Source organism: Microcaecilia unicolor, chromosome 4, assembly GCF_901765095.1.
Source record: "Microcaecilia unicolor chromosome 4, aMicUni1.1, whole genome shotgun sequence".
NCBI classification, from domain to species: domain Eukaryota; kingdom Metazoa; phylum Chordata; class Amphibia; order Gymnophiona; family Siphonopidae; genus Microcaecilia; species Microcaecilia unicolor.
In genome coordinates this window covers 183,955,497-183,968,992 of record NC_044034.1, presented here as the reverse complement: position 1 = coordinate 183,968,992, position 13,496 = coordinate 183,955,497, and the positions used below count along the sequence as shown (strand labels likewise).

Genomic DNA, 13,496 nt, shown 5'->3' with positions numbered 1-13,496 from the left:
GGGCACCTACATGTGGGTACAGTGGATTTGGGGGGTTGGACGACTAATAAGCATTAAGCAGCACAATTGTAACAGGTAGGGGAGGGATGGGCCTGGGTCCACCTGCCTGAAGTCCACTGCACCCCCTAACAACTGCTCCAGGGACCTGCATACTGCTGCCAGGGAGGTGGGTATGACATTTGATGGTGAAAATAAAAAATTGTGAAACATCATTTTTTTGTGGTGGGAGGGGGTTAGTGACCACTGGGGGAGTCAGGGGAGGTCATCCCCGATTCCCTCTGGTGGTAATCTGGTCATTTAGGGCACTTTTTGGGGCCTTATTCGTGAAAAAACAGGGTCCAGGAAAAGTGCCCTAAATTCTAGCTACAAACGCATACTTTTTTTCCATTATCGGCGAAAGGCGCCCATCTCTGTTCGGGTGATAACCATGCCCCAGTCCCGCCTTCACCACGCCTCCGACACGCCCCCGTCAACTTTGTACGCTTCTGCGATGGAGTGCAGTTGAAAACGTCCAAGTTCGGCTTTCGATTATACCGCGTTATTCGTTTTTATGAGATAAACGTCCATCTCCCGATTTAGGTCGGAACTTGGGCGTTTTTCTCGTTCGATTATAAGCAGGAAAGGATCCTTAGAGGCCATTTTACTAAAGTGCTTTGAAATCTGGGCTTAACACATTGAGGGGCATAATTGAACGAAAACGTCTATCTCCATGGGCGTTTATGTCCGAGAACGGGTCCGTGAAGGGGCGGACCAAACCGTATTTTCGAAAAAAAATAGACGTCCATGTTTTATTCGACAATTTGTGAGTTGTTCGTTTTTGTTTTTCAGCGATAATGGAAAATGAAAGCGCCCAGCTCAAAAACGAATAAATCCAAGGCATTTGTTCGTGGGAGGGGCCAGGAGTCGTAGTGCACTGATCCCCCTCACATGCCAGGACACCAACCGGGCACCCTAGGGGGCACTTTTACAAAAACAAAAAAAAGGTAAAAGAGCTCCCAGGTGCATAGCACCCTTCCCTTGTGTGTTGAGCCCCCCCAAATCCCCCTCAAAACCCACTGCCCACAAGTCTACACCATTACTATATCCCTAAGGGGTGAAGGGGGGCACCTACATGTGGGTACAGTGGGTTTGGGGGGGTTGGACGACTAATAAGCATTAAGCAGCACAATTGTAACAGGTAGGGGGGGGATGGGCCTGGGTCTACCTGCCTGAAGTCCACTGCACCCCCTAACAACTGCTCCAGGGACCTGCATACTGCTGCCAGGGAGGTGGGTATGACATTTGAGGGTGAAAATAAAAAGTTGTGAAACATCATTTTTTGTGGTGGGAGGGGGTTAGTGACCACTGGGGGAGTCAGGGGAGGTCATCCCCGATTCCCTCTGGGGGTAATCTGGTCATTTAGGGCACTTTTTGGGGCCTTATTCGTGAAAAAACAGGGTCCAGGAAAAGTGCCCTAAATGCTAGCAACAAACGCATACTTTTTGTCCATTATCAGCGAAAGGCGCCCATCTCTCCTCGGCCGATAACCACGCCCCAGTTCCGCCTTCGCCACGCCTCTGACACGCCCCCGTCAACTTTGTACGCTTCCGCGATGGAGTGCAGTTGAAAACGTCCAAAATCGGCTTTCCATTATATCGATGTATTCGTTTTTGTGAGATAAACGTCTATCTCCCGATTTGGGTCGAAATCTAGGCGTTTTTCTCTTTCAATTATAAGGTGGATTGTAATGTAGGATTTTACAACATGCAAAGCTCAGATTTAATGTAGCACCATTGCATTCCCTCTATGCGTTATTGCAGGTCAAGCATTGGCATATGGGACCTACAGGACATTAATACAGGACTACTTATCACAATAACCCAAGTAGATTATATTACAATAGTCAAATTTGATCCTTAGGAAACTTGACTACTATAATGTGCTTGGGCTTACCAAAATATCTATTAAGAAAAATTCAAACGGTTCAAAATATGGCCTTACACCTAATATCCTCTTTACATAAAACAGATAGAATTACTCCCTATTTTATCAGAATTCATTGGTTGACTATTGAGGCAAGGATATTTTTTAAGTTGGGCTGTTTGTTATGGAAAATTACATTTGGACAAGTTCCACTATACATGATCACTCTTGTACATTATACAGTGGCAAGTTATTCATATAATTTCTGGAAGTCGGCAATATTTGATCACCCGAGTCCTAAAGGTGTTAGCTCTAAGAAACTTTTTAATTGCTTGTTTGCTTTTCAAAGTGCAAAATTTTAGAAATTCTTACCAGATAATCTTAGAAATATTATTAACTATACCATGTTTAAGAAAGATCTGAAGACACTATTGTTTCAGATTTATGTAACAAAGAAATAACCTGATTATAGTTACTTTTATTGTTTTATCAGTATTACTATTATGTGACTCTGTTCTAAGGTTTAAGTATTATTTTATGCTATATTACATTACTTCCTAGACTATTGTGTTCTAGAATCTTGTTATCCACTGTGAACTATATTCATGGGAAACGGCAGGCTATAAGTGAACTAACTGCAACTGTAATTCTGCGTTATACAGTTAGGGTCAGATTCTATATATGGCACTCCAAATTAGGCAAAATCACTATAGAGACTGTTTTGGTTTATAGACATTTAGAGACTAATTATAATTAGAGTCCTTTAGTTATAACATTTACTCCAAATTAGGTACCAGAAAAAAATCAGCACTAAGCACTGTTCTTAAGCACAGATCTCGCACCTGCTGAATTCTGGTGTAAATTCTGGCACCCAAGTTAGGTGTACTGACCCAGTATTCTATAACTATTGCACAAATTTTTGGAATGCCTCTGACATGCCCATGCTCCTCCTCCCATGGCTACGCCCTCTTTCAAGACACACGCTATTGGAGTTAAGCGCACTGCCTTATAGAATAGCATGCAGCCAGGTGTGTGGGCAAATCCTAATTGTTGCCAGTTAGTGTCAAAAATTGATATTGGCACCCCAATATTGGCTCATTAACCAATTAAGTTGCCTGCACATCTCAGGATCACACTGAACTTTTGGCGCATATATTTGGGTGACCTTTATAGAATCCGGGGGTTAGGGTACACATGGAGGGGCATAATCGAAAGGAGCGCCCAAGTTTTCCTGAGGATGTCCTCGCAGGACATCCCAGCGAAGGGGCGGGAAGACCTGTATTATCGAAACAAGATGGGCGTCCATCTTTAGTTTCGATAATACGGTCGGGGACAACCAAATCACGAAATTTAGGTCGACCTTAAAGATGGTCGTCCTTAGGGATGATCGTCCCCGATTTTCGGCAATAATGGAAACCGAGGACGCCCATCTCAGAAACAACCAAATCCAAGCCATTTGGTTGTGGGAGGAGCCAGCATTAGTAGTGCACTGGTCACCCTCACATGCCAGGACACCAACCGGGCACCCTAGGGTGCACTGCAGTGGACGTCAGAAATTGCTCCCATGTGCATAGCTCCCTTACCTTGGGTGCTGAGCCCCCCAACCCCCCCAAAAACCCACTACCCACAACTGTACAACACTACCATAGCCCTAAGGAGTGAAGGGGGGCACCTACATGTGGGTACAGTGGGTTTGTGGTGGGTTTTGAAGGGCTCACATTTACCACCACAAGTGTAACAGGTAAGGGGGGGATGGGCATGGGTCTGCCTGTCTGAAGTGCACTGCACCCACTAAAACTGCTCCAGGGAGCTGGGTATGACATTTGAGGCTGTCATACAGGCTGGCAAAAAATATTAGAAAAGTTTTTTTTAGGGTGGGAGGGGGTTAGTGACCACTGGGAGAGTAAGGGGAGGTCATCCCCGATTCCCTCCGGTGGTCATCTGGTCAGTTAGGGCACCTTTTTGTGGCTTGGTTGTAAGAAAAAATGGACCAAGTAAAGTCGTCCAAGTGCTCGTCAAGGACGCCCTTCTTTTTTCCAGACTCCGCCCTTTTTGCCTCGCCTCACCCCACGCGTGGAACAAACTCCCCGAGCCCATACACCAGGCCCCCTCCCTGCCCATCTTCAAATCTCTGCTTAAAGCCCACCTCTTCAATGTCGCCTTCGGCACCTAACCTCTACACCTCTGCCCAGGAAACCTAGACTGCCCAACTTGACATTTCGTTCCTTAGATTGTAAGCTCCTTTGAGCAGGGACCGTCCTTCTTTGTTTATTTTGTACAGCGCTGCGTAACCCTAGTAGCGCTCTAGAAATGTTAAGTAGTAGTAGTAGTAGTAGAGGATGCCCATGTGTTAAGCACGCCCCAGTCCCACCTTCACTATGCTTCCAAAACGCCCCCGTGAACTTTGGTCATCCCCGCGACAGAAAGCAGTTAAGGACACCCAAAATCGGCTTTCAATTATGCGGATTTGGGCGACCCTGGGAGAAGGATGCCCATCTCCCGATTTGTGTCAAAAGATGGCCGCCCTTCTCTTTCGAAAATAAGCCTGTAAGTATAACACTAACTGGCTAATGTTTCTACACCCAAACTCTGCCCAAGCCATATTCCCTCAGAGAAAATGTCTGAAAGGAAGCTGATCAGGTGCATGGAGGAGGAGAGCCCAAAAGCAGCAGCTGCAGGGAGCCAGCTGGGTAAAAGACAGCATTACTTCCCAAACCATTCCATGGCATTAGCCTTGCCCCCAGCTGTGATGTCATCTTCTGCTGCCTGTTTTTGCGAGTCTCCCTGCTTGCAGCCTTGAAGCTGACTTGGTGTGTGGAGGAGGAGAGCCCAAGAACAGCAGCTGCAGGGAGCCAGCTGGGTGAAAGAGAGTATTGCTTCCCAGTCCATCCTGCAGTGTTAGCCACACCCTCAGCTATGATGTCATCTTCTGCTGCCTATGTTTGCCAGTCTCCTTGCTTGCGGCCACAGACAAACGGCCCGTGGAGTGTGCGACCAAAGGGGGTCACGCCCCTTTGGTGCCTCTTAGCTGCTAGTGTGGTGCAGCAGGACTCTTAAAAGAGTGAAGAGAAAGATTAAGGTGAAGGTACCTCTACTCCATTGGCAGTTATGAGTGTCCCTATGGACAGATACCTAGCAACTCTGGCTCCGGTGAGTACGGTATCTCAGCTGAACTCTTCAGTCATCTTCAAGTTTGGGGGCATCTTTTAGCACCATTGAGAGGGTACACCTCCCTACCCAGTCACTGGAAGCTCACATGACTTGATTCTACCGCTAACATTACAAGACCCTGCTAAACCTGGTCAAGGAAATGTGAATGAGAAACAGGGGTCTTCTTTGGCTGTTGTTAAAAAATTGTTGCCTATTCCAAAACCAATAGCTTTGACTGTGGACTCTGCTGTAACATCAGATGTTCCTGTAGTTAGAGAAAGCCAAGGTAACATTTCAATGGAAAATAACATATGCCTAATGGGTACAGCAAGAGGCTGAAAATCAGGAAGGCCCAGTTCAAATCTTGCTGCTGCTCCTTGTGATCTTGGATAAGTCACTTAACTTTCCTTTGCCTCAGGTACAATGATATTACATGGAAATGCTTTCAAAACAAATAGGAGGAAATATTTTTTTCAAACAAAGAAGAGTTAAGCTCTGGAACTTGTTGCCAGAGGATGAGGTAACAGCAGTTTGCGTATCTGGGTTTTAAAAAGGTTTAGACAAGTTCCTGGAGGAAAAGTCTATAGTCTACTATTGAGACAGACATGGGGAAGCCACTGCTTGCCCTGGGGTTGACAGCATGAAGTGTTGTTACTCTTTGGGTTTCTGGCAAGTACATGTGACCTGGAATGGCCACTGTTAGAAGCAGGATACTGGGCTAGGTGGACCATTGGTCTGACCCTGTATAGCTATTCTTATGTTCTTATTGTGAGTCCTCTAAGGACAGGACAATATCTACTGTACCTGAATCTAGCTCTCAAACTTCTGTGTATGGGTAGGATGTAGGCGGGACTATGTGCAAAATCATCAAATATCATTATTTTCCTCCCTTGATCTAAACTCTCCAGAAAACTTTTGTTCTGGACAAGAGTTATATAACCCCATATGTACTTATATGGGCTAAGGCTGGGCTATTGTCAGACAAGGCTTTTACTGAGGTAAATTGGTGTCTCCCTGGGTGAAAATTGTCCTTCTCAAGCATATAGGAGTCAATATTCTATAAGTTACATATGTTGGTGGGAGCCTCACCTATATCATACCCATGCTTCGCCCATGCGTACACACCTCTTGCAAATATGCACTATGCAAGATAGCTGCATGAGAGGTATGCTGCATCTTAATCGACTCCAGTTAGTGCCAATAATTGTTTGTTAAAAAGCCAGTTATTAGCACTAATTGGCTTCTTATTCAATTAAATTACACACACAATTTTGGCGCCTTTATAGAATTAGGGGTATGTGTGTCTAAACAACTCCATCCCCAGGAAATCCTCTGCTTAGATCATGCAAACTTATCTTATATAGGCTGAAAAATTACTGGAAGAAAAAGCAAGCTCCAAAAGGCTGCAGGTGCTTTTTCCCAAGACAATTTGCACTCGCACCTTTTCTTCGAAAACTGGTCATACATAAAAATACTGGTAGACTTTGCACCAGTGTGAGCAGTTTTGAAAATTCCTCCCTCTGTGAACTATTTTATAAATGATTTTTCACATGCAAAGACCTTGTTACGTGCATGAAAGCGCTCTTATAAAATTACCCCATGTGTTACACACATAAAAATATGCACAGTGCCAAGAAGGCATATACTTTTATATGGCCTCACGTAGATGTGTTCTGGGCAGAGTGGCAGTGAAGTCATGATAAATGCACATTGGACTAGATTCTATATATCACACCTAAAAAATCAGCAGACAAAAATAATATGCCTAGATGTATTCTATAAAGTTTGCCTAAATTTATTCATACTTTATACAATACGCCTACATTTCCACATGGTTTATAGAATACACCGAGTGCCCATCTGTGTAACTAAATTTAGTCACAAGCAGTTACACCAAGTAAAACTTGGTGTAAACGTCGACACCTAAATTAGGCATGGACCAGGTGCATTTTATAAAATGTGCATAAAGTTTAGAAACGCTCATGACCTGCCCAGTCCACAATCATGGCCCCTTTTCAACTGTGTGACTCAGAATTTACACACATCAAACATATAAATGGCAAGTGACCGACTCACCTGCAGATGCGCAATAGAGACTTCCCTCTCTGTCCCGCCCTCACGTCAAGACGTGATGACGTCAGAGGGTGGAACAGAGTGGAAAACGGAGTCGGAGTCACTGTCGGACGCTGCCGCTGCAGCCTGGAAACTAACATCACGCACACCAACCTCCACCCTCCCCCCATCCCTGCCGCCGCTCCCGCCCCCCTCTGTATCAGGCCCCCTACACTGACCTGACAGCGCCTCTCACCTCCGTGTGGAAGCGCTGCAGGCAGCAGCAGAGCGATCTGCTGCTGCCTGCAGCGCTTTCACACAGAGGTGAGAGGCGCTGTCAGGTCAGTGCAGGGGGCCCGGCACAGAGGGGGGAGGGAGCGGCGGCGAGGAGGGTAGCTGGAAATCTCGCCCGTTTTAACGGGCTTAACGGCTAGTCACATTATAAAATACGCTTAGACAGTTCTGAGTGTGAATTATAATTAATGCCAATTAGTGTCAATACTTGCTTGTTAATTGGCAATTATTAGTACATAAGTACATAAGTAGTGCCATACTGGGAAAGACCAAAGGTCCATCTAGCCCAGCATCCTGTCACCGACAGTGGCCAATCCAGGTCAAGGGCACCTGGCACGCTCCCCAAACGTAAAAACATTCCAGACAAGTTATACCTAAAAATGCGGAATTTTTCCAAGTCCATTTAATAGCGGTCTATGGACTTGTCTTTTAGGAATCTATCTAACCCCTTTTTAAACTCCGTCAAGCTAACCGCCCGTACCACGTTCTCCGGCAACGAATTCCAGAGTCTAATTACACGTTGGGTGAAGAAAAATTTTCTCCGATTCGTTTTAAATTTACCACACTGTAGCTTCAACTCATGCCCTCTAGTCCTAGTATTTTTGGATAGCGTGAACAGTCGCTTCACATCCACCCGATCCATTCCACTCATTATTTTATACACTTCTATCATATCTCCCCTCAGCCGTCTCTTCTCCAAGCTGAAAAGCCCTAGCCTTCTCAGCCTCTCTTCATAGGAAAGTCGTCCCATCCCCACTATCATTTTCGTCGCCCTTCGCTGGCGCTGATTGGCTTGTTAACTAATTAAGTTGTGTACACAAATCTGGAATATGACCATATTTGCACACACAACTTAAGTCTTACTATATAGAATCCGGGGGATTGAGGGTAATATTCTACCCGTGGCTGTAAGCAGCTTGTGAGCCACTTCCATATTCAATTCTGGGGCATGCTCAGCTCCTGGAATTGAATATCCAGGTATGTGTGCTGACCTGGAAGTTAACCAGGCACAGGCCGATATTCAGACCAGTGCCCAGTTAACTCAGGGGGTCTTTTACAAAGGTATGGTATTGATTTTAGCATGTGCTAATGACTAGCGCATGTTAAACGCTAGAGATAAGTGCATAAGTAATGCCATACTGGGAAAAGACCAAAGGTCCATCGAGCCCAGCATCCTGTCCCCGACAGCGGTCAATCCAGGTCAAGGGCAAGTTTCCCAAACGTATAAACATTTTATACAAGTTATTCCCGAAATTGTGGATTTTTCCCAAGTCCATTTAGTAGCGGTCTATGGACTTGTCCTTTAGGAAACCGTCCAACCCCTTTTTAAACTCTGCCAAGCTAACCGCCTTCACTACGTTCTCTGGCAATGAATTCCAGAGTTTAATTATGCGTTGGGTGAAGAAACATTTTCTCCGATTTGTTTTAAATTTACTACACTGTAGTTTCATCGCATGCCCCTACTCCTAGTATTTTTGGAAAGCGTGAACAGATGCTTCACATCCACCTGTTCCACTCCACTCATTATTTTATATACCTCTATCATGTCTCCCCTCAGCCGTCTCTTCTCCAAGTTGAAAAGCCCTAGCCTCCTTAGTCTTTCCTCATAGGAAAGTCGTCCCATCCCTGCTATCGTTTTTGTCGCCCTTCGCTGCACCTATTCCAGTTCTACTATATCTTTCTTGAGATGCGGCGACCAGAATTGAACACAATACTCAAGGTGCGGTCGCACCATGGAGCGATACAACGGCATTATAACATCCTCACATCTGTTCTCCATACCTTTCCTAATAATACCCAACATTCTATTCGCTTTCCTAGACACAGCAGCACGCTGAGCAGAAGGTTTCAGTGTATTATCAACGATGACACCCAAATCCCTTTCTTGGTCCGTAACTCCTAATGTGGAACCTTGTATGACGTAGCTATAATTCGGGTTCTGTTTTCCCACATGCATCACCTTGCACTTGTTCACATTAAACGTCATCTGCCATTTGGCCGCCCAGTCTCCCAGTCTTGTAAGGTCCTTCTGTAATTTTTCACAATCCTCTCGTGAGTTAACGACTTTGAATAACTTTGTGTCATCAGCAAATTTAATTACCTCGCTGGTTACTCCCATCTCTAAATCATTTATAAATATATTAAAAAGCAGCAGTCCTAGCACTGACCCCTGAGGAACCCCACTAACTACCCTTCTCCATTGTGAATACTGCCCATTTAACCCCACTCTTTGTTTCCTATCCTTCAACCAGTTTTTAATTCACAATAGGACATTTCCTCCTATCCCGTGACACTCCAATTTCCTCTGTAGCCTTTCATGAGGTACCTTATCAAACACCTTTTGAAAATCCAGATACACAATATCAACCGGCTCCCCTTTGTCCACATGTTTGTTTACTCCTTCAAAGAATTGAAGTAAGTTGGTCAGGCAAGATTTCCCCACACTAAAGCCGTGCTGACTTGGTCTCAGTAATCCATGTCCTTGGATGTGCTCTGTAATTTTGTTTTTAATAATAGCCTCTACCATTTTCCCCGGCACCAAAGTCAGATTCACCGGTCTATAATTTCCCAGATCTCCCCTGGAACCTTTTTTAAAATTCGGCATTACATTGGCCACTCTCCAATCTTCCAGTACCATGCCCAATTTTAAGGATAAATTGCATATCACTAACAGATGCTCCGCATGCTCATTTTTCAGTTCTATCAGTACTCTAGGATGTATACCATCCAGTCCAGGAGATTTTCTACTCTTCAGTTTGCTGAACTGCCCCATTATGTCCTCCAGGTTTACTGTGAATTCAGTAAGTTTCTCTAACTCGTCCGCTTGAAATACCATTTCCGACACCAGTATCCCACCCAAATCTTCCTCGGTGAAGACTGAAGCAAAGAATTCATTCAATCTCTCCGCTACATATTTGTCATCCTTGATCGCCCCTTTTACCCCTCGGTCGTCCAACCAATTCTCTTGCCGGCTTCCTGCTTTTAATACACACACGCTTATTTTTTAGCGCATACTAAAAATGCTTGCCTAAAGGGGTACTTTTACAAAGGTGCACTAGCATTTTTAGTGCACTCTAAATGCTAGAGATGCCCATAGAAATATATGGGCATCTCTAATGTTTAGCACGTGCTTATTTTAGCACACACTAAAAATGTTAGTGTAACTTTGTAAAAGGCCCACTGAGTGCATAAAGAGGTCCTTTTACAAAGGCGCACTAGCGTTTTTAATGTGTGCTAAATACTAGAAATGCCCATAGAAATATATGGGTATCTCTAACGTTTAGCACATGCTTATTTTTAAAGCACGCTAAAAATGCTAGCGCACCTTTATAAAAGGACCCCAAATTTATGACAGCCTTTTTGCTGTCCCAACTTTATGCACTTGCTTTGCCAGTTAGCGGACTGAATATTGCCTATAACCAGCTAAGTGCTTCCTGCGCCCAAGTTCTGCCCCCAGTCTGCCCCTAACCTAGCTGGTTCCTGGGTATATTCAGCGGCACTATCTGGCTTAGTCAGTGCATTTTTTTCTAGCAAAAAAGGTGCTGGTACTCAAATGCTAGACCACACTTCAGAGGTTGGGGTGATCACTGAGGGACCCACCCCACAATAGCCAGGCCCTCTGCAAGCAGTCATAGAATCTATGTCAAGGCAGAATTGGTGTGTAGAGCCTGAGCTTTTTCATTAAAACTTGGGGACCATGGGTCACTTTTAGCAGAAAATGGAAAAGGTGCCAGTACTCAGTACCCCTAAGTACCCCCTCAAAAAAAGCCCTGGGCTTAGTGCTGCTCAATATCAGTGGTTGGCCAGTTCAGCAGGGTTTAACCAGGCAGGAGCCTCTCCTACTTGGTTAATCCCTTTTGAATATCAACTCCATTATTTATAAAATAGTCATATATTATTAATTATTATTTATTTATTTCTGCTTGATATACCACCATATGGTCTGTTCTAGGTTTCAAAGTTATTTACAACACAATAAAATGAGACAGGAGAAGATGAAGAGAAGAAAGAAAAAAAAATAACCTAGTGAAATTCTGAAGCAAAGACTTGAGTAAACAGGTGGGATTTAAGTGATTTCTTAAATGTAGAAAGAGACTGTAGATTCCTAATATGAAGCAGAAGCTCATTACACAGTTTTGGGCCAACATAACAAAAAGCGATGGAGTGAAGAACTGAGATGTTCACAGCTTCAACCGAAGCATGTAAGAACATAAGAATAGCCATACTGAGTCAGACCAATGGTCCATCTAGCCCAGCATCCTGTTTTCCAAACAGTGGCCAAGCTAGGTCATAAGTACCTGGCAGAAACCCAATTCGTGGCAACACTCCATACTACAAATCCCAGGGCAAGCAGTTGCTTCCCATGTTTGCCTCAGTAGCAGACTATGGACTTTTCCTCCAGGAATTTGTCCAAACCTTTTAAAAATCCAGATACGCTAACCACTGTTACCACATCCTCCGGCAAAGAATTCCAGAGCTTAACTATTAGTTAAGTGAAAAAATATCTGCTGTTTTTCCCCAGCATTTTATACAGACACACAGGCAGCAATGTGTGTTTATTAAATAGTTGTAAAATAAGTGTCTATTTCTTTTCACATATATGTAGACTATTACAAAATTACCCTCTTTGAGGACAATTTTCAAATGAATATATCCATGTTAAAATAGATGGCCACAGGTAGACGAGGAGCAATACTGTTCCACACATGCATGTACTTGCCTGTAGCAGAAAGGGGTAGGTATGGAGGAAGGGTTAGAGCAGGGAGGAAAAAGTCTGTGCTAGAATTTCATTCAGTCCCCTCTGACATTTTTAAACGGAAATATGCAGGTGCACAGGTATCAAACACCCACAGAACAGCAATCTATTGCACCTCTCTCCAAATCAAATATCAATTAAAGGATGTTTACCATTGTTTTTTTTATTCACAATACATATTAAAAGGTTAAAAAGAAATTTAACTACAGCTCCACTCCTCTCAGAGTATAATTCTTCAAACCAATGTGAAGTGTGATTCTCCAACAGCAAGAACTCACCATTTCCCAATGATTTCTTACACACTTTCTGCGTTTTGCACATAAAATAACAGACTAATACGTTGGTGATTAGCAGAAGGCTAGCAAGTTCTTGTAAATGCACTGTTCTCTGGTTTCATTATGAAACATTCTGTGGTTTTAGAATCCTCATTAAAAGAAATCCAAGAAGCCATACCTGATGCTACTAAACCTAATCATAAAGCATAGCTTGTACTTTCCTCAATCAAAAAGTCAATGCTGTTAAAGAAGGGAAAAACTGAATTCTCGCTAGCTACACACCTGATGAAATGTACAGAAATACAAAGAAGTACAGTCATTCTCAACACTGGAGTTGGGAAACATGAGAGTAGCTCACAGCATTTTGCCTTGTTGTGAATTGCTTGAATATCATTTCATCCTCTCCAAAATGCACAAATGTAAACCCTCCAAAAAGAGCAACATGGAGCATTCACAACTCACCCACTGCAGAGGCCCTAGTCTTTGATCTAATACAGCTTTCAAACATCTGGATGAGGTACACTATGTTCTTCCCATATAACTGGATTCTCTCTCCATCCCGTTCCTTAAATTCAAAAGAACTAGTTAATACTCACCAGCTCATAAGCCACTCTACAAGGCTTGTGGTAGCGGTGGACTAAAGACAGATGTTTATTCCCTTGTGAACAAAATGAGTTGCAGGGAACAATGAAAAGTCTGCAACTGACTGACAACAAACCAGACTGCTCTGAGCTGGGCTCTTTCCCTTCTGCTTGGTAAAATAGTACTGAAGGAGTGGGAAAAAACCTCAGAAATTCACTTTCCATAAAGACTACATCCTCTTGTCAGTCAAATGCTGCATAGTTTCAGCTAGGCACTGGTCCAAACAGCTTGGAATTATTCTATTTTTTACTGCCATCACAGTGGAAATATTTTCCCAGATCTGTGGTCAGAACATGAATTCTATGGCGGTCAGATTGTGGGAACCATAATTAAAGGCCCTGTTAAGACTATCTTCATTCTAAAGAAGGGAACTGTAATAACTCTGAAGTTTGAGATTTATAATAGGCCTCTCTACCACTGTATCT

At 43.7% G+C, this 13,496-nt stretch overlaps 1 protein-coding gene across 3 annotated transcripts in view; it reads right to left on the bottom strand.

Annotated features, from left to right (window-relative positions):
- Positions 1-13,144, bottom strand: part of INSC (INSC spindle orientation adaptor protein) — a 314,937-nt gene extending 301,793 nt beyond the window's left edge. For 2 of the 3 annotated variants that reach the window (XM_030201048.1, XM_030201053.1), the window contains exon 1: positions 13,026-13,144. The gene's annotated coding sequence lies outside the window, so the exon portion shown is untranslated. Of the gene's footprint in view, positions 1-12,891; positions 12,985-13,025 lie in introns of those variants that run through there. The other variant, XM_030201051.1, reaches the window with a different exon arrangement.
- Positions 13,145-13,496: the final 352 nt, after the last annotated feature.